This window comes from Vanacampus margaritifer, chromosome 8 (genome assembly GCF_051991255.1).
Source record: "Vanacampus margaritifer isolate UIUO_Vmar chromosome 8, RoL_Vmar_1.0, whole genome shotgun sequence".
NCBI classification, from domain to species: Eukaryota; Metazoa; Chordata; class Actinopteri; order Syngnathiformes; family Syngnathidae; genus Vanacampus; species Vanacampus margaritifer.
The window spans coordinates 23,987,377-24,012,126 of record NC_135439.1 but is presented as its reverse complement, the minus strand read 5'-3'; the positions used below and the strand labels follow the sequence as shown (position 1 = coordinate 24,012,126).

At 37.7% G+C, this 24,750-nt stretch overlaps 1 protein-coding gene across 2 annotated transcripts in view; it reads right to left on the bottom strand.

The window, feature by feature from the left end:
• The window catches only part of fhit (fragile histidine triad diadenosine triphosphatase), a 224,896-nt gene extending 212,291 nt beyond the window's left edge, over positions 1–12,605 (bottom strand). The window contains exons 1-4 of one of the 2 annotated variants that reach the window (XM_077573455.1): positions 12,581–12,605; positions 2,025–2,062; positions 1,857–1,910; positions 237–300 (exon numbers count right to left, since the gene is read on the bottom strand). The gene's annotated coding sequence lies outside the window, so the exon portion shown is untranslated. The remainder of the gene's footprint in view (positions 1–236; positions 301–1,856; positions 1,911–2,024; positions 2,063–12,580) is intronic. The other variant, XM_077573456.1, reaches the window with a different exon arrangement.
• Positions 12,606–24,750: the final 12,145 nt, after the last annotated feature.

Genomic DNA, 24,750 nt, shown 5'->3' with positions numbered 1-24,750 from the left:
ACTTACACTCATCTTTCATAAAAATCATAAATTGGGACTTTTGGCAGACAGATCATTGACTCTTACAATCAGGGTTGTTCCCAGTAATTATTTATAATTTTTCAGTAAGTTAATAATTATTCAATAACCGCTCTTGCTAATTATTCAGCTGAATGTGACACATAAGGCGGATTTTTTTTTAATCTTGATCAGCATAAGAACAATCAATGGACTGAATGATGCGTCAAAAAAATTACCTTTTAATCTCACTGGCTTTCCAAAGACTTGGGTTTGCTCACTGTCGGCAGGATGGAACAGAGGCTGGCGGTATTGAGAAAACAGAGCAAAGGAAACCGACAATAGCATAAAGAACAATGAGGGGAGAGAGTAGAAATAAATGGTGTACAAAGTACACTTTCACGGGAGGGATTTAAAAAAAAAAATGTACAAAGATTAATAGGTTGAATATTGGAAGTCCATGCAGGTAGGTGTATTTAACTCATTCAACCCCAAAAATGTGTAAATACGTTTTTTAAAACTTATTAATAATAAAATGTTTTTTTTTCAAAATTTTCATAATCTTGTTAAGTCAGTTATTGATACAGTAATTTCATAATCATTCATAAAATTTAGTTCAAATTAAAAAGATGTACTGTACTGTAAAAAACGAGTGTGACATTGATTTGTGTTGGTCATTTTTCTACCACTAGGGTTAGGGTTGGCATAATTGCTTGTAAGACATTGGTGATAGCTCAGTGCATTCTTCTTTTCTTATTCAGCGCTATCTAATCTAACATGAAGTAATTCTGAAATTCTGCAAATTCTATGAATTGTAAAATACAACTGACCCCAGTCTCCACAAAGATACACATTATTTTTTAAATGTATTACTGCTAAATTTAGACCTGGAAGTGTCTGCTACGTTGCGAATGGAATTCCTCCAGTACAGGGTTTCCAAGTAAGGGGTGATCATTAATCGCATGTTAAAAAAAATTTGTGGTGATAAAGGAAGTTTAAATTAACTCAAAATTAATACACTCATTTTGACACCCCAAATCTAAATACTATATTACATACTGTATGTAAAGTATTGATAATCTTGTGCATATTGCCTCTTTTCCCAGGCTATGTGTGATTCTGTTCACACAATTATGAATAGGACTGGAATGAAAGAAAACTCCTCGTATTTGTCTTGACACTAGCAATCCAGCAAGCAGGAAAATAAGAACATGAGCTGGCTAATGGACAGCAGTGCTGATGGAGCTCCGAAGGCCTTGTACAACTACAACCTCCAGTCTCCTCATAGCCTCCCTGATGAGCTTCTTGCCTGCCATCAGGCCTAGCATTCCCTTTGCATTCTGTTCCCCTTTCACAGACAGGGGCATATTGTTTTATTTCCTTCACTTCAAATACAGTACAGAGTCTCTTTGGAGATACACTAACATAAACACAGAAATATCAAACAAGGATATGCTTTTCTGAGATTTTTTTTTTTTAACTAAAGCCACAAGGCCTACTTCTACCTTTCCCTCCTCCAAAAGTTCTCAATTTATAGTTAGGTTGAATTACTTCCCTTCTCAACAAGCCAGCATCTTCACAGCTATAATTAAAAATGTCACCAGAGTTTAGAAGGAAAGCATTTCAGTGACTCAATTAATTTTAGAACGACAATAACTCATTATAGTTTCATATATTTTGTGGAATGTGTAGTAAGAGTAGGAATGTCTCATATGCTCATGGCCCTGAAGGTGAGAAATGAGAAATGAGATACTGTATATAAAGTAGTTTTCTTAAAACTTGTGAAACGCCAAACAAATTTAAAGCCCAGCTAATTAATTTGTGATGCAGTTCCAATGTGTAGTGTGGTGGCTGAATACCTGAAAGGATGAAGTCTTGGCGGTACAGTGAGTTGGGAGTCAGAACGTCACACGCTTGTGGGAGGAGAAAGAGGTAAGCATGTGATTTTTTATGTGAAAATCACCAAAGGGGAGAAGCAGAGCATTAATATGCATCTTGAGGTCAGGCCCTGACAATCTTATCTATACCTTTGGCCTTGACAGCTTGGAACTCATTTGGACAGCTTCTGTGATGACACACAAAGTCACAAATGATCAAATTAGTACCCATAGTGGTGTATGAACACAGTGCAGCGGGTACGTGAAAACATTGAATTATTTATTTCCAAGATAATAATAATAATAATAATAATAATAATAATCTCACACAGCTACGCCAAAATCATAACAGCAGCTTCAGCGCAAGTCTTACGCCCAATTTACACTGACTGCGGAACGGCCGCGGTGCGTTTTCCATACAGCCACCGCACGGACTGCAATTTAAACTGACTGCGTTGCGTCAGCTGTCCGTGTCCGGAAATTTGCACTCGCGAGACCACAAGATCACGGGGGTTCACGCTGGAGAGTTGAGTTCACACGATAACAACCGTGTGTAGAATAGCCACACTTGCTTGTTGTCACGTCGATATGCTTTTGGACATTATTTCTGTCACTTCTACCATGGCTCTTTTACCATCAAATCACGTTTTGTGTTTAAATAGTGTTATTTTGTCATGTTTAATTTCATTTGAGCTTGTTTTTTGTCTTAAATGTCCGACTCATGTCATACTATGTAGTTAGCTAGGTTTCCTCCCCCCAAAAATGAGTTCGCAAACTATTTTATTTTTAAATATACCGGATCTACATTGATGTCGACGCTCGATTTCTTGTCTGGCTCGTGTAATTTCTTCAGCTTCCTGAAAATCTGCAAGCGTTCCGCACGCGGCGTCCAGAAAAAATAGAACGCTTGCGGAAACCTTCCGCAGCACCGCATACGCAACACACTGCAGCTGGTGTGAATTAACACGCAGACTCGAATGCTTTCTATTTTTTGCTGCGGCCGTACAGAAAATGCACCGTCAGTGTAATTTGGGCGTTATATGCTTGCAATGTTTGCATAAAGCTGTCTCTTTGAAGTTAATTGCCTCCAATTAACTTTTTTTCTCCTTGTCGGTAAGTGGATAACAAAAAGCGATATGGAGGAGGTCCTCCAAAAAGGGAAAAAAGGCCATTTTGCCTTGTTCTCAAAAAAAATCTTGCATCTGTTAAACCTAACATGGTACAAATTACTGGTATCGTTGTACCAAATATTCTGTACAGTGTTCCCTCGTTCTCTGCTGGGGTTAGGTTCCAAAAAATACCCACAATAAATTAAATCCGCAAAGTAATTAGTTTTATGTGTAACATTTATTATAAATGTTTTTGCTCTAAAACACCACACAGTTTATGCACTTTTCTCAACGAGGCATTTACATTTTCTCACATTTCTCTCTTGTTTAAACTTTACCAAACCTTTATAAATTATATAAAATAGGTACATTACTGTAAAAAAAAACATGCATGCAAAATTATACCCCCAAAAAAATCTGCTAAACAGTGAGGCCACAAAAAGTCAACCGCGTCATAGCGAGGGAACACTGTATTGTTTAAAAAGTGGTTCGGAAAATTCATGAATGAATGAATGAAATACATTGTGTTAAATGAGGGGGTGAATGCAGTTTTTATTTACCGAAATATTAAAACGAAAGAAAGAAAGAAAGAAAGAAAAGGTTGGTTTACTTTTCTTAAAGATGCTCAATGTAGGAGATTGAATTTCAAACCTCGCTACTGCCACGTATGGCCAAAAAAATGAAGCTGCACAATCCCTTCTTCACGTACACACTGGGTGCGGGTTGTTAAATTCTACTACTTGGAGAATCATCAATAAAGGTTGGGAACGAGTCTATTGACTGCTCTAATGCATAATCAGGGATTAAAGATGTAGAAAGACATTTTACTCAAAACAATTGCAGTGAGCTGTAACATTATATGCAATACGTGATAGACGGGAAAGTCATTTGTTTCTCTCTTTTTTTTTTACAATAATACTGTATGTTCTATCACATTAGTCTGAACACAGTATTCTGATTAATATCGCGTTTGTGGAATAAGCAAAATCAACTCGATTTAACCATCATACACCATAGTGTGGGGCTATGTAGTCAATGAGGGGTTAGGGGATAAGGGTGGACATTTGGCCACAGCCATGGAAAACAGGCTGGATAGGGGCTCTTGAGGACCGCACTACAGCATTTTTCCCCAAAAATTGCATATTAGATTGGAAATTTGCTATTATACTGTTTCCGTTTGTTCATAAAATACATATTTTATATAGAACATACAATAAAATAAATTTAAATAAATTATTACACAGTAAAGTGCAAATAATTAAATTAAGTACAACAGAGCTTCAAGTAGCATTTAGCAATAGCTTTAACCACTACCGTTTAACCAGCAACACACATTTGTCATTTGTTCTCTCCTGAGGCACCAATTAATTCAACTGTGGTGTCTCGGTATGAACACTGGGTGGACCCCACGCTTAGACAGAAGAAGAATAAGGAGTAGTGCTGTCACTTACGACTTTTTAAAAAATCGTGTCTCCTATCAATTATTCCATCAATTAACATAGTGGATACCCCCTTCCTGTTGCTGATACATGTAGGGCCGCCATATTACGTGTGTTTGACTTAAAGACTTAAATTCATTAAGAACATGTAGCGTTGCTAATTTTCTTCCTTTTCAGTCTAAAGAGACCACAAACAAACCCTAAGAAGCCAGTGTTTTGCTGAACGTCGGTCGGAGTCCGTCAGCAAGTGTCCGTGCGGAAACACAAAATATTGGTTCCGGCAAATTCCAGGTGCCGCAAATGTTTTAAAAATTATTAAAATAGCTTTGACGCATGCATTTTGGCAATTTTTGTGGTCGACTGTTTTCCCGAGCCCTAATAAGGAGCCATGAAGATGTCTGACATCATGCACTGTAAAAAGTAATTTAAAAAAGAAATGCAAGACTGATTGCTCTTAATACTACACACCTGCCAAACTCGGCACAGGTCCAGACAATGAAACCCGGCCTTTGTGACACTCTTTGCGGCGAATGAAGGCTTTTATATGTGCTGATAATGAGCGCAACAAAGCTAAATGCTAAAATTCACGTGAACACTAGTGACCCATTTTCTACCACTTCAGTGATCATCCACAAGCCATTATCATGTTACAAAAGCACAAGCGCTGAAATTAGAGTGATAAGTAGTAGCCAAGCTCAGCTCGTTCCATTGGTGGCAACAACATTCCCATCAAAGGCAATGCACAGTATGAGTACAGTATGTGCATTGAAAATTAGTCTTAACTTGCTTCTCAACCGATTTTCCTGAATCTTACTTTCTTGTCAATAATAAAGCATGTGCTATCAATACAGAAAATACATTTCTGATTGTTTGTTTTTTGTGATGTCTACAAACACAGCAAGACTTTGCCCGTACAAACTTTAACATCGCCGTAGACTATAGAAAAATGATGGTAAAGGCACTTGGTTCTCGGAATGTAGGGATGGGCGAGTACCAATACCAGGTATGGTATCGAGCCGATACCATACACATTTCATGGTATTGGTACTCACGATGGATATCGATACTGGTATCGGCCTCTGCGCTTGTGGCCGTTTTTTAGTCAGGAACTAAAGGCTGAAATGGTTATTTTGCATTTATTAACCGCCACAGATCCTTCAAGTATGAAAAATCCAAGGGCTTTTTCCTGCCTCGAGTAATCGTTTATTTAAGGCTTTTTAGCATAGTCGACGCAAGGGCTACTTTTAATTTAACCACTTACGCCACCAAACAAGGGGAGGAAGAAGAAGCGGATGTTGCGTATTTGATTCAAGCAGCAGGAACGAAGGAATTAAAGACAAATCGATGGTGCAAGCGGAATGCGGAGTCTGGCCGGCCCGAAGCTGCAGGGCGACCGGCAGTGGTGCTTGCGGTAAGTGGGCGTTGGCGGCTCGGCCGAAAGGCCGACCGTCCACCCCGTGGGGCCGCCGCCGCGGCTGGCGTGAGGTAAATTGCCGCAATTGCACCCAAGGCGCCATGGATGGAGCAAACGACACGATACATGAATATATATATGTTATTATAGCGTGATGTGAACTTGTGAAGGCTGCCACGTTACGTTTCAACTGGCTCCCAATTTAAGATGGGGCTTGTAGGGCAGTACTCTAGTAGCTAATGTGTTTCATGTCTGCAGATTCATCACAAATTCATCACAAGCTTTTTTTCTTTTTTTTTAACCTGTAACGCGAAAGAATAAAATGCCTTAAAAATACCCTATTTAATTTGACTTATTACTGGTCAACTGCTCCAAATTCATAAATGCGCAATCACTACCATGGGGGATAATGTAAGTGTACACTTTGGGAAAAAATAAACTGTTGATATAAAAAAAAAAGGAAATCAACTGTTTTTTCCTATGTACTTTAAATTACTCTTTATCCACGCAAAAATATATTTTAGCCGAGTATTGAGTTCTCAATAGAATTTTCATTCGAGTATTCGAATACTAAAATACTTAATAGTTGCAGCCCTACTATATTCCTTAAAACGAAGTTGTACAACCACATAATTTGATTAGGACTTTTTTTTCCCTTGTCACTGGATTATTTGTTTCATTTTATTTATCTAGTTTTTGAAATTCATTTTATTATGTGCTCTATGCAAAATGACTTTTATGAGCAAATTGAAAACATTTAATTGCTATTAATTTCAAAAATTTTAAGGACATTTGCTATAATTGGGATATATAGGTCTTTAAAATAAATCTTTCATTGTTTTGGGGGAAATGTTATGTATCATAAGAACTAATGGTATCGGCACTTGGTATTGTTATCGGTGAGTACTGAAGATTTGAGTATCGGTATCAAAAAAAAAAAGTGGTATTGAACATTCCTACCGGAATGCATTGCGCAGCACAATTAATTTAGTCAATTTAATCAATCAATCAATCAATCATTAAAATCTTTATTTCTATAGCACCTTTCATGCTTTGTAAGCAACACAGGGTGCTTCACGTAAAAAACAAAAAGAAAAAAGGAAAGAAAGAGAGAGAACAAACAACGAAATTCAAAAAATGTATGTGTGTTTACTATCAGTTGAATATGTGTCATATTTAAATGGCACATTTAATTGATTATACAAGTATAGTTGTTTTATTTATTTATTTATTACAAAACGTGACTTTAGGTTGTGTAAAATAGTGACATATTGATCAATTCCTGATAACGTTTAATGTAAACCTTATAATAGGCATATAAGAGGGTTCGCAAGTATAGTTTACTGAGAAAATTCTGTTTACCACGCATGCCTTTTAATTCCTAATACAAAAACAGCCGCAAGAGGGCGAGTACCCGATACCTTGAAATAAAAGGCTGTTATCCGCCTGATATGATACCTAGTATATTCGCCCATCGCTACTAATTGGAGATAGTATTCATTTTACAGATGCTGCAAAAACAGATTATATATAGTCTATTTCTGTGAAGATTAAGTTTGTCTCTCCATATGGCAGTGTGGCAGTGACATTTTTTTTTAAAGATACTTTGAATGTTACAGTAAAGTTAACCTTTAATTTATTATTTATATATATATATTTATTTATTGCTAACTCAATTGGATTTCAAGGATGTATTATCAAGCTAGGCAACGTTATCCTGAGCAGATGACTGATGTTGTTTCTTCTGACAGGTCACAATTAAATCAGGTGTTTAGGTAAAGCTTGTGACTTGCCTTTCATGCAAGCAAATCCTTCATGATAGCGTGAATCTACTGTATACAATTTTTAGACAATGCGTGGAATATTTATTATTATGATCATTAAAATTCCCGCCTGTAGTGACTGAGTGTCTAATGGCTGCTGTGTTGCTCCACGAGTCACTAGACACCCCCCTCTGATAAGAATTGACCTCCATTTATTGTTTGCTGAGCTGTCTTATTATTTATTATAAAGAGTACAGAGGCTGTTTTCATGAACATAAAAATTCCCCTAACCTTGATCTGTGAGTTCACAAACCCCCGAGAATCAATCTTGTATCGAGCCCGCTGATTTTCACTGATCCCAACCACCTTGATCAATCACAAAGTGTTTGGGGGTAAAATATGAGAAAACAAGAAGCGCCGCAAGAAACAAACAAACCTAGCATGGACGCTGCAATTAATTCTTGCTCTTGTTGCAGAATTACTCACAGTGTCTTTGTTGAATGAAGAACAGCGAGAGGAATTTTTAGATGGTTAGTATTTAGGTTTTTTTTGTTTGTTTGTTTTTTACCTACAATGACAACGGAGACAGCATTTATATCCGCTACCGTGATTGGTCAAAACAAAAATTTGGTTGATCTGCACAAGTTGCTGCATTAACCAACCAGCTTGAGACATTGCACAGTGTCCCGCCTTTCCTGAGCAGATCACATTTAAGCGGTCCCAGATTGATATTGTGAAGAACTCCTTTGAGTGAATCAGAGGTTAAAATTCCCCCACATGACAGAAAAAACATATGTCCTGGGACACGAAGGAAGCTTATGAGAGAGATCTTACAAGAACAATTTGCACTTTACACGACTAATCATCTTGACAGACGCATATAACAAAGAAGTAGTATTTTAACAGATTTGTAACAGTAACATATCAGATGTTTTATATTATAGAGGACCAAAACTGCCAAAATTAAAAATAAATAAATAAATGACTAAAAGTGAAACTAAAAACAGATATAAAAAAAATTTAATTCAAAAATTAAATTGAAAAAAATAATTAGGCTATAAATAGAAATAAAAACAACAACAAAAATATCCCTAAGTAAATAAATAAAAGTAAAAACAAAATTCAAAAAATAAATATAAATATAAAAATGTTGAAATAATTACAAAAATAAATGTAAAAATAGAATTAACTATCAATCAATCAATAAAAACGCTCTGCTCTCACATTTATTTATTACATGCTGCAGACGCTCTGTCAAGTTGAAATGTTATTCAAATGAGGTGGCGGTCCTAAGCGTGTCATGGGTTGGGCTCTGCTGTTGCAAACTGCCTAGAGGAGCGTCTCTCCATGCAAACCGGCAAGACTTCCTTGTTCGCCGACCCCACTCACTCGCCCATCGAAAGCGTTTTCATATATTGATTGATATTTAATCCTATTTATATGTTCATGTGCGTATTTATTTCAACATTTATTATTATATTTATTTTTTTTGTTATTTTTTTTTTACTTATGGATATATATATATATATATATATATATATATATATATATATATATATATATGCGGCACGGTGGTTCCCAGTGCAGAGGACGTGAGATCGAGTCCGGGCTTCGGCCTTCCTGGGTGGAGTTTGCATGTTCTCCCCGTGCTTGCGTGGGTTTTCTCCGGGTACTCAGGTTTTCCTCCCACATTTCAAAGACATGCATGGCAGTTTAATTGAACACTCCAAATTGTCCATAGGTGTGATTGTGAGTGTGGGTGGTTGTTTGTCTCTGTGTGCCCTGCGATTGGCTGGGAACCAGTTCAGGGTGCACCCCGCCTACTGCCCGAAGACAGCTGGGATAGGCACCAGCGCCCCCCCCCCCCCCCCCCCGCGACCCTTGTGAGGACAGGCGGTTAAGAAAATGGATAGATCTATATATATATATATATATATATACAGTATATATTGTTATAATTATTAACATTTTTAATTACTTATTTCATATATTAACTATGTTGAAATGTTTTATAGATGTGTAGAGTAGTTGAAATAGTGTTGAACTCAGTATAATTTGACCTTAACCTAAGCTGGTACCTTGTTTTGTCTAAAATTCCTTCTTTGTGTCCTTCGTGAGAACAGATTCTGCTTTGAGAGAGCACACACACACACACACACACATTCTCTGTTCGCACCATCACTCACGGCCACTCTAAATCCAGTTCAATTTGTTTGTGAGATATTGTTTTGGGCAAAAAGTACGAAAAGTACCCTGAGAGTATATTTTGTCTAAAAGACAACACAGCTGCGAACTGTGTACAAAAATTCCATTATGTAACATATTGTGAGAGAACCAATCTGTTTTACTTATTCATGATGGGAGGAGAAATAGGTGTTCTCCTACTGATTTGGATTCTATAAAAGCTATATTCCGCAAAAGAGGGGGCACACGCGCACCCTGGAATTCCACCTTTTACGTGATGTTCAGTGTTGTGTGACCGGAGATTCTCTGTAATAAATCATCCTTGCAAGGAGTTTTTCTCACAAGAAGTCTATCTTCAATTTTTTGGAACACGCAAAAGAGGACAAATAATTAGCCTCTAAAAATATATATATATATATATATATATATATATATATATATATATATATACACACACACACATACATTCCCCGCCACGTCCACAGTTTATATATATATATGTGTGTGTGTGTGTGTATTATATATATATAGGGCTGGGCCAATAAAACGAAAATAATTCGATACATCGTCATTTTAAAAATCGAATCGTTGAAAATTTGCTAAATCGTGAAATAGAACTTTGTCTTCTGGATTATTAAAAGATGTTGTTCTAATGTTCTGTTACATTCAAAGGTTTTTGTGAGTGCAATATTACACAAATGGCAGAGAATGCTGGATGGGATACATAAATACCCCCTGAACTGGTTGCCAGACAATTGCAGGGCACACATTGATGAACAACCATCCACACTCACAATCACACCTAGGGACAATTTAGACAATTGCATGTTTTTCAGAATGTGTGAGGAAACTGGAGAACCCGGAGAAAACCCACGCAGGCACGGGAAGAACATGCAAACTCCACCCAGGAAGGCCGAAGTTTGGACTCGATCTTACGTCCTCAGCACTATTGGGTCACAAATAACCCAACTATGGATAAAAAATGGGCCGATCCTCTACTCGGGTCTATTTGAACCAACTTTGAGTCAAGAAATGGGTCTTTTAGTGTTAAGCAACTCAAAAATAATGGTCAAATCCTTTACTTGGGTCAAAAAATTTGGGGCAAGTCAGGTCAAATTGACCCATAAAATGGATCGGTCCATAAATTATTATTTTTTTTGACTATCAATAATTGGGTTACATTTGACCCAACTGCTTTTAGAATGTGCTAACCAGTCAGCCACCGTGCCGACCTAAACTTAAAAACAGAAGCTTGACTTTACTTTACAAATAACTATTATATCATAATTAAAAGGAGTCTTGTGACTCATATTGTCCAGATTTCATACCGTTTTTAAGAGTGCACTCACACTAGGGACAGTTCTTCTGTACCGTACTGAAGCCTAATTCCCCCCCTTCCCTTTCTCCCTCCGGCCCGCACTCACATTACTCTAACCAAACCAAACCCAGTTGCCTCAGAAATATACGTCATCAAGTTGATTCCCGCAAGAAGAAGACGTCATCATGGGGGACTGCACTTCATCATCAGACCAACTTTGCTAGGGACGCTCTGGTTGTTGTATGGTCAACAGTTCAGTCATTTATTTATTTATTAAGTCTTTTGGGGGCGGTAGTTTTGGCCCTTTATATTATATTACCTATGTTTCACCCTTTTTTTGCTCCTCCATAGAAGTTATGTTTTCAGGGCTGTTGGTTTGTGGTCTTAGCAATGTAAATAATTTCTATTCCATTTTTGTGAAATTTCTGGATTCTTAGTTTCTATTTTTGTTAACATAATGTGCAAAAGCGTGATCAACAGTTGCCTCCATTTGAATATTGCATGAATAAAATGCAAGCCTATGCATTATGTCTCTTTGTGGTGTCTAACCAAAAGAGGGTTTTTTTCTTTCTTTCTTGTGAATGTCTGCAATATACAGAAAAGCCCTCTATTATACGCAATTTTCCAAAACTTCAAACATGTATCTAAAACACTCTTTACCTTGTCATTAACATATCACATTGCAGCAGACTTTATTTTCCACTTTCCAAAATATACAATGAATATGAGTATAAATTTGACATTTAAAATTTAGAGATACAGATTCAGAATGTGTCACCTGTCCAGTACAGTTAGTTACCTGTAGTGTTGCTGGTATTTGCTTCTGAATTTAAATGTCCTTCCAGCATAAATACTTGTTACATTAATCACATAAAATGAATTAGTTGTCTAAGGAATATTGTTAATAATGCATAATACGAAATAATGTATGCAGTCTATTAACAAATCAGTGTTATTTTGTAATCACTGATACAAAAAATGGTGATCTGTTTTTACATTTTTGGCACAAACATGTCCATAAACTGTTAAATAATCTCATTTGCCAGCTATATACACAGTAAGTAAAAATGAAAAAGAGCGTGTGAAAATATCATAGGATTTATTGATTTATCTTCGAAGGGTACAGTGACTGCAGTCAGTGAAATGTATCAAAACAGGGACTTATGCGACACACACTTCCACAAAGGAAAGCAAAGCAACGACAACAGTGATTGAGATTAAGATGCTATTTCCACACGCCGAAAGCTGTTGTCACAGAAATCATGTACGTCCTAAAACGTCATAGAGGAACCGGTAGACGGTCACATTTAAAGGGACAGGCGTGCCAGCAAATGTCTCGAAGCATAACATAATAGGCCTGCTTGCTTCCTGACGGCAAAAAATATATATGTAATAAAACATAAAAACAATAACACTGTGAGTTGCATATGAAAATCGACGTTCCTTCAACCGGTTTATGCTCACGTGTTTTGTACTCACCAAATCCGGAAAAGATGGCTAATGCCGTTGCATCGTGGATAGTGTAGTTTTGTTTGTGCTGGTTTCTTTTGAAACGATTGGCTTTGTATATATAAAGAACTACATACTCCATAAACTGTAAGTGCGGTGTGTTCATGGAATGACAAAAGTCCACGTCCAGAGCGACACTCCTGCAAGCGAAGTGTTAAATTAAACAGTGGATTACAAATATGATGTGGACAGAACACATCAGTGCCCTGCAGAAAATGTTGTTCCGTTGACTGTGTTGAAAACAAATGTACAACATTATTTTATTTTTTTTACATTTAGACTGTAACATGTTGGTCTAAAAACAAAAATATGTGATTAAAATTGCATTAAATAGAAGTGTTGAATAAAAAAAATATTGTTAAATGTCATTTCATATGAATAAAATCTGAGTTGAGTCCAACCATGGCCAAGATATGCCTTGCCTGACTTTATACTTAACTCAACTGCTTTCAAATACACATTTCAGATGCCGCATTGTAGATAGATGGAAATTAGATGTTATTCAACTTATATTCTTCTTGGCAATTCCGAGCTTTACCTCAAGTCAAAAATAGTGGTCTTACTTGGTGAAATGAAGCTATCCGCTCATTGAAAAACATTGGACTTTGGATCGTTGTATTTATAATTTGATTTGTGATATTATTGATTTCAAAATATGATGTAATGTCATTTAACTACTATAACAATCTGCCTTGTTTGCATCCTAGTGACAGGTAAAAGTAATACAATACGTTGCTTTTTTACACAATGTAAAGGAAGCATTTGCATTGTGCAAGCAGCAGAGAAGCGCAGATGTTCGGAATTGTCAAAGGTGGTTAAATGTGAATTTAGATTATTCAATAGCAATGTATTGAACCTTCTGCATCCATTGGTGTAAATTGCTTCTCTTTCTTTCGCTGCTGCAGCAGCGTTGTTTTTGCTTTTTTTGCAAAGCATATTTTTATATCACTATAAGCCTGCATTAGCTTTCCATTTATAATTATTTGAAAAAAAACACACTTTTTTCATCTAATAGGTCTTTAAAGCCACTTTAACTAATTTTCAGTTTTACCTTTTCAAACGCCAAGTGAACAGTATTATCAGGGGCATATACATGGGCTGAAAAAGTACGTATACCGTAGTTTTATCTGTTTCTTTTTTCTTTTTTTTCTGTATGATACCCAGTACGTATTGTACGCATCTTTTTTGTTTTTTTTTAACTGTATACCTTTTGCACTCCCAGTGTGTGTGTGTGCGTGTGTGTGTGCGTGTGTGTGTGTGTACATACACACACACACGTATATATATATGTATGTATGTATGTGTGTATGTGTATATATATATATATATATATATATACATGTATGTATATACATGTGTATATATATATATATATATATATATATATATATATATATATATATATATATATATATATATATATACGTGTGTGTGTGTGTGTATGTACATACAGAATGAATTTATCCGCACTCTGGATGACAAAGTGTTATTACATCTCTAGTGTTTATCAAGCTTTCATGCTTAGTCAAATATTACATTACGAAAGCATCTTGATGAAGAGTTGTATCATGATTAAATGCCACTTTACACTTTTATTGCTTTTAATTTAGAACTCGTATTTTCATAAACCTTGCAGCTGGTCATGTATCACGTCTGTCACATTTATGTATGAGAATCATTTGAATATTATTCTACTCTCAACTCTGGCTGGTTGCTTTCCAGTATCTCACAAAAGTGAGTACACCTTTCACATTTCTAAAGATTTTTAATCATAACTTTCCATGGGATAACACTGAGCACTGACACTTTGAGACAACAAAAAGTAGTCAGTGTGCATAATATGTATTGTGTAAATGTATTATTCCCGCAAATTAACTCTAAATGCAGACATTTATAGCTAAACCTCCAAGCAACAAAAGTCAGTACACCCCTAAGTGAAAATTGAGCACAGTTATTCATTTTACCTCCCCAGTATCATGTGACTCGTTAGTGGTAGAAGGTCTCAGGTGTGAATAGGGATTAGGTGTGTTAAATTTGGTATTACAAGTCTCACACTAGTCAGCTTTCTATCCAATTGTTTCAAATTTTTTAAGCAGATTTACTGAAAATGCGTAAAACGGACATGTGATTTATGCCCGTTTCCATCTGTTCTTCTTTTGCGAATATTGAGAGGGGACTCCACCGCTGTAGGTTTTCACCATAGAGATGGGATCTACCAGTAATTTAAAAGAAGAAGAAGACCAGGAAGCGACTGCGCCGTGCAACGACGACGTATGAGTTAGCATTTGTAATTCTTAATCAACCGTAGCGTTTCTTTGCTGTTTTCCATCTAAAATTGGATTAATATTCACTTCTTTTAATTAATTCCAAAAATATTTCATCGTCCGCCCCAAACATACTTTACTTTATCATCCGACATTGCTTTGGGACTACAAACGTACGTCTGACGTAACATTCAGTCAAAACGTGCAACGTGTATCCGGTCTTGTCAGCGTTTATTCTCAAAACCTGTGTCTATAGCCCAAATTCAAATTTTGCTTTTTTTCGACACGCTTCAAAATCCACCATCAATCCAAGCGTAAAAACTTTTGGGGAGAATTTTGGGCCCTTTTTCGATTTTTTTGTGTTTCTGTTCAGTTTTATTTTCACATTTCCTCAACCGACAAGGGCAGTCAGGAGAGCATCCCAGACGCAACACTGGAACAGAAGGCGGCCTCAGCAGGGCCCGAGACAAAACTGATCATGACAAAAAGACAAAAGGAAACCTGACATCAAAAATTAACCAAAACCCTAGCCAAAACAAGAAGTGGGTCTGGAAACGGAAAGGCTGCCATTGACCGAGACTTAGCCCGGCTCGAAAACTAAATCAAACTTATTTGCTGTGACATATTCTTCGTGAGCAACGTCATTCTTTGGTGCCACTGCCACTCAGCATACGCACATACTAGGTGTGGGGAATCTTGCAAAAATTGAATATCACGATTTTTCAATTATAAAATCACAATTTCGATTTTATCATGATTTATTTTAATTAATATGAAATAGAAATTAAATTAGAGTAGTATTAAATAAATACTCGGCTAGTAAGGCTATTATAGGTTTGTGAAAATGAACACTGTAATAAATACTTTTTGTAAAGAAAAATATTAATTATAAACCAGCAAAACAATAACAAAAGTCAGAGTTCTGTTTTCAAGTAGTGTATTCAAAACATCAATTGTCTTAAAGTGCACACAACTTGGCTGGTATAAAGTCATGGTCAAAAAAATTAAATAAGAGAGAGTAGGGAGGAGCATGTCAAGTCAAAGTTAAAACAAACTGCTGATGGTAGCAAAGTAAAAAGCACCTTTTATAAATAAAGGTCAATATGGTAACAAGTTAACAACGCTTGTGAGTGCATCGCAGGTTATGCAGTTTCCGATGGTCTGAACGGGCCTTGAATGCAACACAGACTCTCTTTTTTTTTTTTTTTTTTTTTGCTAAGCTACGCATGTTTGCGTGTTGTGTTCTGACATGGATGGGTAACTTTTGCACATTGGCATTAAGGTGTTCACCGCCTGATCATTTCACAAATGCGACGGGTGGCTTGTAAAAACAAAACAAAGTTTGTGCAGTACTTGGCCACACTGATTGGCTGTCAAATAGGGGCAGGCTCCATGGCTATTTTTTTCAGTCAATGGCAGAAAATGAGCTGACAGTCAAATAGTGCTGAAATGCTTTACGTCGCGATCAGGCGATTCCACAGAAATGACAGATCGTGAACCCTGCATTTCGTCACATGATCGCCAACTCCTAGCGTATACTCAGGGCTGGGAGGGTTACTTTTAAAATGTATTCCGTTACAGTTACAAGTTACCTGCTAAAAATGTAGTTAGTAACGTAATCCAAGTATCATGATATTAAAGTAATGTAACTTGATTACTTTTGGATTACTCCAATACCAAGTATGCTCATGAAGACAAAATAATAATAAATATCACCACAATATATATTTTTATACAGTGCGCCTCTGCTATTTGCGGGTGATATGAACCAAGGCAGCCTACTAATAGCAAAAATCCTTGTATAGCTGACACACATTAAAATGTATGAATGGGTTAGGGTTAGGGTTAGGGTTAATTAATCAATGTTGGTTGATTAATTGAAGGCCATATGCTGTTTCGAACTGTCACTGAAAGCAACCACACCTCACGGACGGACGGATGATAGATAGATAGATAGATAGATAGATAGATAGATAGATAGATAGATAGATAGATAGATAGATAGATAGATAGATAGATAGATAGATAGATAGATAGATAGATAGATAGATAGATAGATAGAAATATTGAATTGGTGGGAGGGAAATTTGTTCGAAAGTTAACTCACATTATGCCTATGTTGCCTTTTTCTTTCTCTCTCTCTCTTTCTCTCTCTCTCTCGATCTGTAGACTCACCCTAAACTCAACCAGGCCGCCTAACTTGAATGCACTGATTTCTCCGTGTCTTTTTCACGTTTTTTTTTCCTGTATCTACAGCGAAAATGCCATTGATAAAACTTGGGAAGTGCTATGTGCACCAATCAATCGTAATCATTCAATCGTAAGAATGCGCAGAATGTCAGCTATATTTGTTCACCAACTTCACTAGGTAAAAATACGTAGGAAGTGCCCAGAAGACATACGGTAACTTCCACTCTCCGTTGGTTGGTTCTTTCCACTGTCTGTTTGGTTAGGTTTGCCCCGCCTCAGAAATGCGCTTGATGGCAACTGTGTCCAGACCAGGGTTGTTATAGTTTGGGAAATTACTTAGTTAAAAAAAAAAAAACATGTAAAAAATTAGAAAAAGTAGAAAAATTATTCATTGTGAAAAAAACATTCAGTGTGGAAATTTATTTATTTATTAATTATTTGGTTTTGAGTTTTGTTTTTTAAATTTAGTTAGTTTAATTTAGTTTTCAGGGCAGAGCTGTTGGTTTTTATTAGTTTTAGCTTAGTTTTAGTTTTGTTTTAGTTAGTTTTAGTATTACTTTCCGTAAAAAAAAAGTTTATTACTTCGGTGCAATATTTAGAAAATACTATGGTCAAATGGTTATTCTTTCCTAGTGTTGCATTTTGGCTGATTTAAATGAAAAAAACAGGCAAGATGAGCCATTGGATTAAATTAACACCTGGGAGCGACGTCATCTCAAAGTGCTGTTCTCTTGACTCCTTCACTTCTGTAAGACTGTCAAACGTCTTTATTCCGGTTAAATATACTTAAATCACATTTAAAATCAACCACAAAGGCCCATGTATTCAATTAATTACCAAACATAAGGACAGTTTCGCTATAATTATAATTAGTTTTAGTTAGTTTTGTAAATGTAAATTGTATTTTCAGTTAGTTTTTGTTTAAAAAAAAAAAAACATTTTCGTTTTTTTTTTATTTCGTTAACAAAAATGTTTTTTGAATTTTTATTTTAGTTATTTAGTCAGTTTTAGTTAACTAAAATACCTTGGTCCAGACTCACTCGCTGGTACAGCAATGAGTCTGGTTTTCAGGCTGACAGTTCGATGTATGCACAATGTGAATTAAAAAAAACAAACTGTTGATTATATAAAAAAGGAAAGCAACTGGTCATTTGTTAGAAAAGGAAATGTATGAAGTAAAAATATTTATCCAAATACATGATAATCCTATAGAATTTTTCAGTAAAGTACGCCAAAACGATAGCTCTAACCCTACATTTAACCTATTTTTATTGTTTATTGTTGATTTTTTTTTTTTTTTACTGTGCTTTGAATTTAAACGTAAACTCTTTTCTTTTTCTTTTTTTTTACTTGATACTTGCCAACCGTAATGCATTAAAACACAGTTATCAACATATAATAAACCTATACTGTATGTTTACCACCACTACTCAGGCACCTCGCTGGACCCATGTGTATGTTGAAAGAGGTTTAGAGAAAAATAATGTGATGAGTACAAACTACAATATGACAAACTGATATGGACTTAAAAAAAAAAAATCTAAAGGACATATTTAGGGAAATGGAAAACCAATGTCAGTCTCAGAATTGGAGTCTGATTCAGACAGAGGGTTGATTAGTCGCTGAAACGTATGAACTTAATTATCTGGAGTGGTGGTCACAGATGAAGGAACAGACACTCAAGGACTAGAAAAAGGGGCACAAGACACACTCGGGGACGCTGTAATAAGGCCATGTCCATAATATACAAACCCTGGCAAAAATGATAGAATCACTGGTCTCAAGGATGTTCATTCAGTTGTTTAAATTTGCAGGAAAATACAGCACATCACAGACTTGATACACATAAAAAGTCATTTCAAATGGCAAATTTGTGTATTTCAGAAAGAAAAAAAATCAAGGAGGAAACAATGTAATCAGGAAACAATGTAATCAATAACAATTGCTTCTTTAGACCAATCAGAAGGGAAAAAATATGGAATCACTCAATTTAAAAAAAATACCTACAACAACAAACACTTACACACACCACTAGTACTTTGGTGCATCACCTCAGGCTTTTAAAACAGCTGACAGTCTCAGAGGCATGGACATAATGAGTGATAAACAATACTCAGTTATCAATCTGGCTCAGACTTTCCGTGATTGCTTTTTGATTGCTTTGCAGGTTGTAGCCTTGTCATGAATCATTTTCTTCAACTTCCACGAAAGATTTGCAATTGAATTGAGGCCGAGCTATTTGCAGGCCATAACAGTGCCCTTTTGTGTCTTTCCTTAAAGAATGTTGTCACTGTTTTTTGCCCTATGACTAGATGCATTATCATCTTGAAAAATTATTTCATCATCCCCAAACGTCCTTTCAATTGATGGTACAAAAAAAGTGTCCAAAATGTCAATGTAAAGATGCATTAGTTGAAGATGTAATGACAGCGACTTCCCCAGTGCCTTTACCTGACATGCAGCCCAAAGATTGTGGAAATGTTCATGTTTTCTTCTGGAAGTTGTCATGATAAATATCACTGGCACCAAACAAAAGTTCCAGCATCATCATTACCTTAATGCAGATATGCCATTCATCACTGAAAATGACTTTTGTCTGGTCACCCACAGTTCATGATTAATTTTCTTCAGCCCATTGTGTGTCCAAAAGAAGACGCTGAGGATTTAATGGCTGTAATGTAGCGCAGCAACAGGGACTTAACGGAAAGTGTAAAGAATCATCATCGAAGAAGACAAACACATTTTTTCCCCTAACTTTATTGCAATCTACAGAACAAACATGGCTTTGCATGTATCAAAACAACATGAAAAAAGCGAACACAGGAGAAGTGACAATGGTGGGTGATTCAAATACAACCCCGCTTGTTGAACGTGGGAATAAAGAAGCAAAATATTTTGGTGCAAAAGCATAAGCAAGCTAAGGAGGCTGCGCAAAACGACTGGCACGGCTATCCGCCATTGTTGTTGACAGACTGACGGTTCGCGTGCAGTCACGCGAGAATTAGTGCATACGTCATCAATCTGCGACAACGCGTCTTCATCAAGCTGCGATCATTATGTCATCACTGGAGGATTATCCTGCGTATGGTGTCCAGACGGACGCGTAAGGGGCGCGTTTTGAAATCTTTCAAGCCCGGTTTCAAAAGTGATCGGTTTCAAGCTCTGAAACCGCGTCATTGTGTGGACTAACAGCTTAAACGGTAAGAAACTTGTGACGATACATTGAAACTGGCTTTCGTGTGGACGGGGCCTTAGTCTGTTGTGTTTGTCCAGTCGGTGTGGGTGCATTGCCTATATTATGTGTGGATGTTCGTATGTCAAGGCTTTGTCACAGCCAAGTCATCTTCGTCACAGCCAAGTCGTCTTCATCACAACTTGTTGCCAGAACTGTGGAGGAGCCAATTTTCCATATATTTACATTGTTTTCATTAATGTGTGTTTCCGCAGTTATGGAAGACAGCAAAGGTAATTCCTCTACTTAAAAATGATAAATAGTAGTTTTCAGGACCTAACAGTAGACCAATAGGTATTCTTCCCCGTGGGATGGAGGCTGTGGGCCAGTGGGGTGCCTGGTGGGCCTGCCGTGCCCCGTTCTGCTGCATTGGGCTAGGGGCGCGAGCCGTGTTGGGGTGGGGGGGGGGCGCTCCTGGCTCCTGGGTTTGCTCTCCGGCCGGTGGCCCCCGCGCTGCCCGGGGGTTGTGCCCTGGCGCTGCCGAGGCCTGGGGGGCCCTGGGGGGTTGTGCTTGCACTGTCCTGGGTCGACGACTCCCCTCTTTGGTTTTTCATGCATGCCAGATCCACCACACCAGCATCTACCAAAATTCAAACACAATCTGCTTCTTCCCCTGGTCGCTGAATCGGTGGAGGCTGATGTCTGTGGATCTCACTCTGCTTCATCTATCCTTCCTTCCTTTCTTTAGTCTTTCCTTTGTTCTCTTGAGGTCTCCCTAATTTGTTGGAATTTATTTGCTTAGTGAAAGATTCTGGTTTGTAACCCTGTGTGTAGTAGGTGGTATCTGGTCGGTGCTGGATTTCACTTTTCTCTCTTTTCTTTGATCACTCATCGGGATTCTGAAGTATTCGGTTTAGGTGAAGGGTATGGGATTTTTAATAGGTTTCAGGTGAATTAATGAGTACAAACTCGCACGCACGCACAAGAAAAAAAGAAAAGATGAACTGGTGCAAGTTTTTAATTGGGTCAATGAAAACAAGTTAAAAGTAAATGTTTTGAAAACAAATGGTATTGTTTTTGGTACCAAACATGCCATAAGACTGAATCCTAGGCTATGAATGGGGCTGTCATAGAACAGGAGAGAAAAGCCAAAGAAAGAAAAAGAGAAAAAAAAAAAGAGAGAGAGAGGGCATCCCTCAAGTTTTAAAAGCAAAAAAAAGAAGAAGCAATAATTGGAAAAAAAATCATGAATGATGTTGGATAACTTTGTATATAATAAAAACATAAAGAATTATGTGATAAATGTGAAAATTGGTAGTACAGTGTGATTCTAGGATGTTAACTGCAGGCTCCTTTCTATTTGTTTATTTTATTTTATGTATGCACTTGGGAATGTTTAGGTAAATTATGTTGATTATGTTGATTCTGATTTTGTAAAGAATTATGTTTTATTTGTAGTTTCTGTGAGGGACCCCAGGAAGAATAGTTTTCATCATTGTGAAAACTAATGGGGATCCCATTTTAAACAACAAACAACTAATTAGCTTTCGTCACCGCCAAGTCGTCCTTGTCATCTTACTATAGGCCAAGTAGGCGGCTGCCTAAGGCCCCCAATCCACCAGGGGCCCCCCAAGCCTTATAGTCTCTACCTAGATCTGTAGTCTCTATTGCTCTGTAGTCTTACCTGAAGACAATTAAAATGTCCTGTCTTTATCTCTCTCAAATATCTGTTTATTACATCCCCTTTATGCTTAAAAAATACACATACTATATAAATAAAATAAACTGTGATGATAAGCAAAGGTGGTGTTTTTTAGTCACACTGTTACTTTCATTAATACATCAAATCATTTAATCAGTTACTTCATCCGCAAAATTTTATTTGAAATTTAATGTTCGTGGAGTTTTTATCATGGCCTTGATATTTAAGGTGACTTGTTGTTCCGTTATTAATCAATATTGGGGTTGGGGTGGGTGGCGGGGGTGGGGGGGGGCGGGGGAGCGGGGGTTGTGGGCCGGTGGGGTGCCTGGTGGGCCTGCAGTGCCCCGTCCTGCTGCGTTGGGTTGGGGGCGCGGGCCGCGTTGGGGTGGGGGGCGCTCCTGCTCCGGGGTTTGCTCTCCGGCCGGTGGCCCCTGCGGGGCCCGGGGGTCGTCCTTTGGCGCGGCCGCGGCCTGGGGGCCCTGAGGTGTTGCGCTTGCTCTGTCCTGGCGGGGGTCGACGGCTCCCCTCTTTGGTGGAGATTTTCATGCATGCTAGATCCACCACACCAGCATCTATCGAGACTCAGACACAATTTGTTTCTCCCTCAGGTCATTGATTCGGTGGAGGCTGGTGTCTGTGGATCTCACTCTGCTTCGTCTGTCCTTTCTACCTTTCCTCAGTTTCTCCTTTGGGCCCTTGAGGTTTCCCTGATTTGTTGGAGTTTGGATGTCTCTGGGGTTGGTGAAGGTTAGTGGCCCGGTGGGTGGTGTCTGGTCGGTGCTGGGCTTCGCTTTTCTTTCTTTTCTTTGGTCCCCCTTCGGGTCTCCTGGCGGCCCCACGACTCTGGCTGGATTTTGAAGTGTTCGGTTTAGGTGAACGGTATGGGAATTCTTATTTATTTATTTTATTTTTTTCTCACGCACGCACGCACGCACGCACGCACACACGCACAAACACACATACAAAAAAAAAAAAAAAAAAAGGGAGAACAATGATGATGACATTTCAAATGATCAATACTGAGATCTCCCAGGAAAAAAAAAAAAAAATTAATCAATATTGAATAGATTGCGGTATCTTAGAAGATCATCTAAAGCAGGGGTCGGCACACTTGGTGCTCGAGAGTTGTTGGAGCAGGGAAACATCCAAAACCTGCAGGACTCCGGCAAAAGCATTTTACCTAGGCCCCCCATGCAACTAAAAATGGCCCTGCGTCCTCGTCACAGCTAACCAAGTCGTCCTTGTCACAACCAAGAAGCTATAGCCCCAGCCAAGTCAAGTCACTCCAAAATCAAGTCAGTCATGGCGACCAGTCTACTCACGTCCTGTCCAGTCATGGTGACCAGTCTACTCATTCCCATTTCCTTTAGGTGTTTTCTCACAGTTCGGTCACAGATGTTGACACTAGGTTCTCCCATTTGTTCCTCTTTTGTTTTGGTGTGCATTTTCAGTTTGCGAAACATTGCTTTAAGTTGTCTGGCTTGACGCTTTTCTGTTTCTTGGTCAACCATAATGCTTACCTTTAACAACCTTTCCATGGTGTTTGTACATGTTGTCAGTACTGACTGGTTTTCTGAGTCCCCCACAGCCCAGTTAAACAAAACTAATCCTTTCAGAGTGGCCTTTTATTGTGGGCAGTCTAAGGCACACCTGTGCACTAATCATGGTGTCTAATCAGCATCTTGATAGGACACAACTGTGAGGTGGGATGAATTACCTCGGCAAAGGAGAAGTGGTCAGTATCACAGATTCAGACTGGTTTGTAAACAATATTTGAGAGAAATGGTGACATTATGTATGTGGAAGAAGTTTTATATCTTTGAGTTCATCTAATAAAAAATGGAAGCAAAAACAAGTGTTGCGTTTATATTTTTGTTGAGTATCTTTACATCTGACTATGTTCACATCGGACATCCAAATGACTAGTTACGGCCCTGGACTGACTGAGCCAGCCAAAGTGTGCTCAATCGCGGCTTGTGTATTGATGACGTGAGTCAGCTCAAAGCTGCAAGAACTCAAATGAATTGTACAGCACATTGGCCATCGACAGCTCATTCATATAGTTATGTCCTGGTAATATATTTTAATTGTACAGAGATATTCTGACACATGCATCGGGGTTCAGACTCATATGTTTTCAACCAATTGCCTTACTTAACTATGTACAATTTAATTAAGTAATGTATAGATCAATAAATGTAAAGATGTGGGAAAGCTGGATTGTACGACGGCGTATTAGGGCCACATACAAATATATATTTTTAAGAGGGCGGGGGCAATATTCCAAGATAAAAACTCATAAATTTGTGAGTCTATAAAATGGCAAATTTGCGAGAGAAAAACTCAGGAACTTACGAGAAATACGTCAGTAGTGTAACTATAGTCTAATGTGAGGATTCGTTGGTGGTTAATGGGACACTGTTTATAAAATAAAAAGGCAGAATGGGGACTTAATTTAAACTTTACTCGTCATACACGGCAGCTAGAGCGACAACACTTCCTGATCCCCTATCAGCTGACTAACACTAACCAATCAGAAGCTTGCATACTTTAGGTATATGCAAGTGAAAGACGGAGAACAGCATATTCGACACAACAATTTAGAGACTTGTACAAAAAAAAATTAAGTTTATTAATGTGTAAATAATTCTGGAAACATAAATGTACAAGTAAATATACATTTTAACAAACTCACTTAAATGCTTGATCCTCACGGTGTAGACCTTTGCAAAGCGAGGCGTCTTTGTCGCTGGCCGTACCCAACGCTTCAAATAGCGAATGCTTAACATCATATGGTTAATCTCTGCTAAAG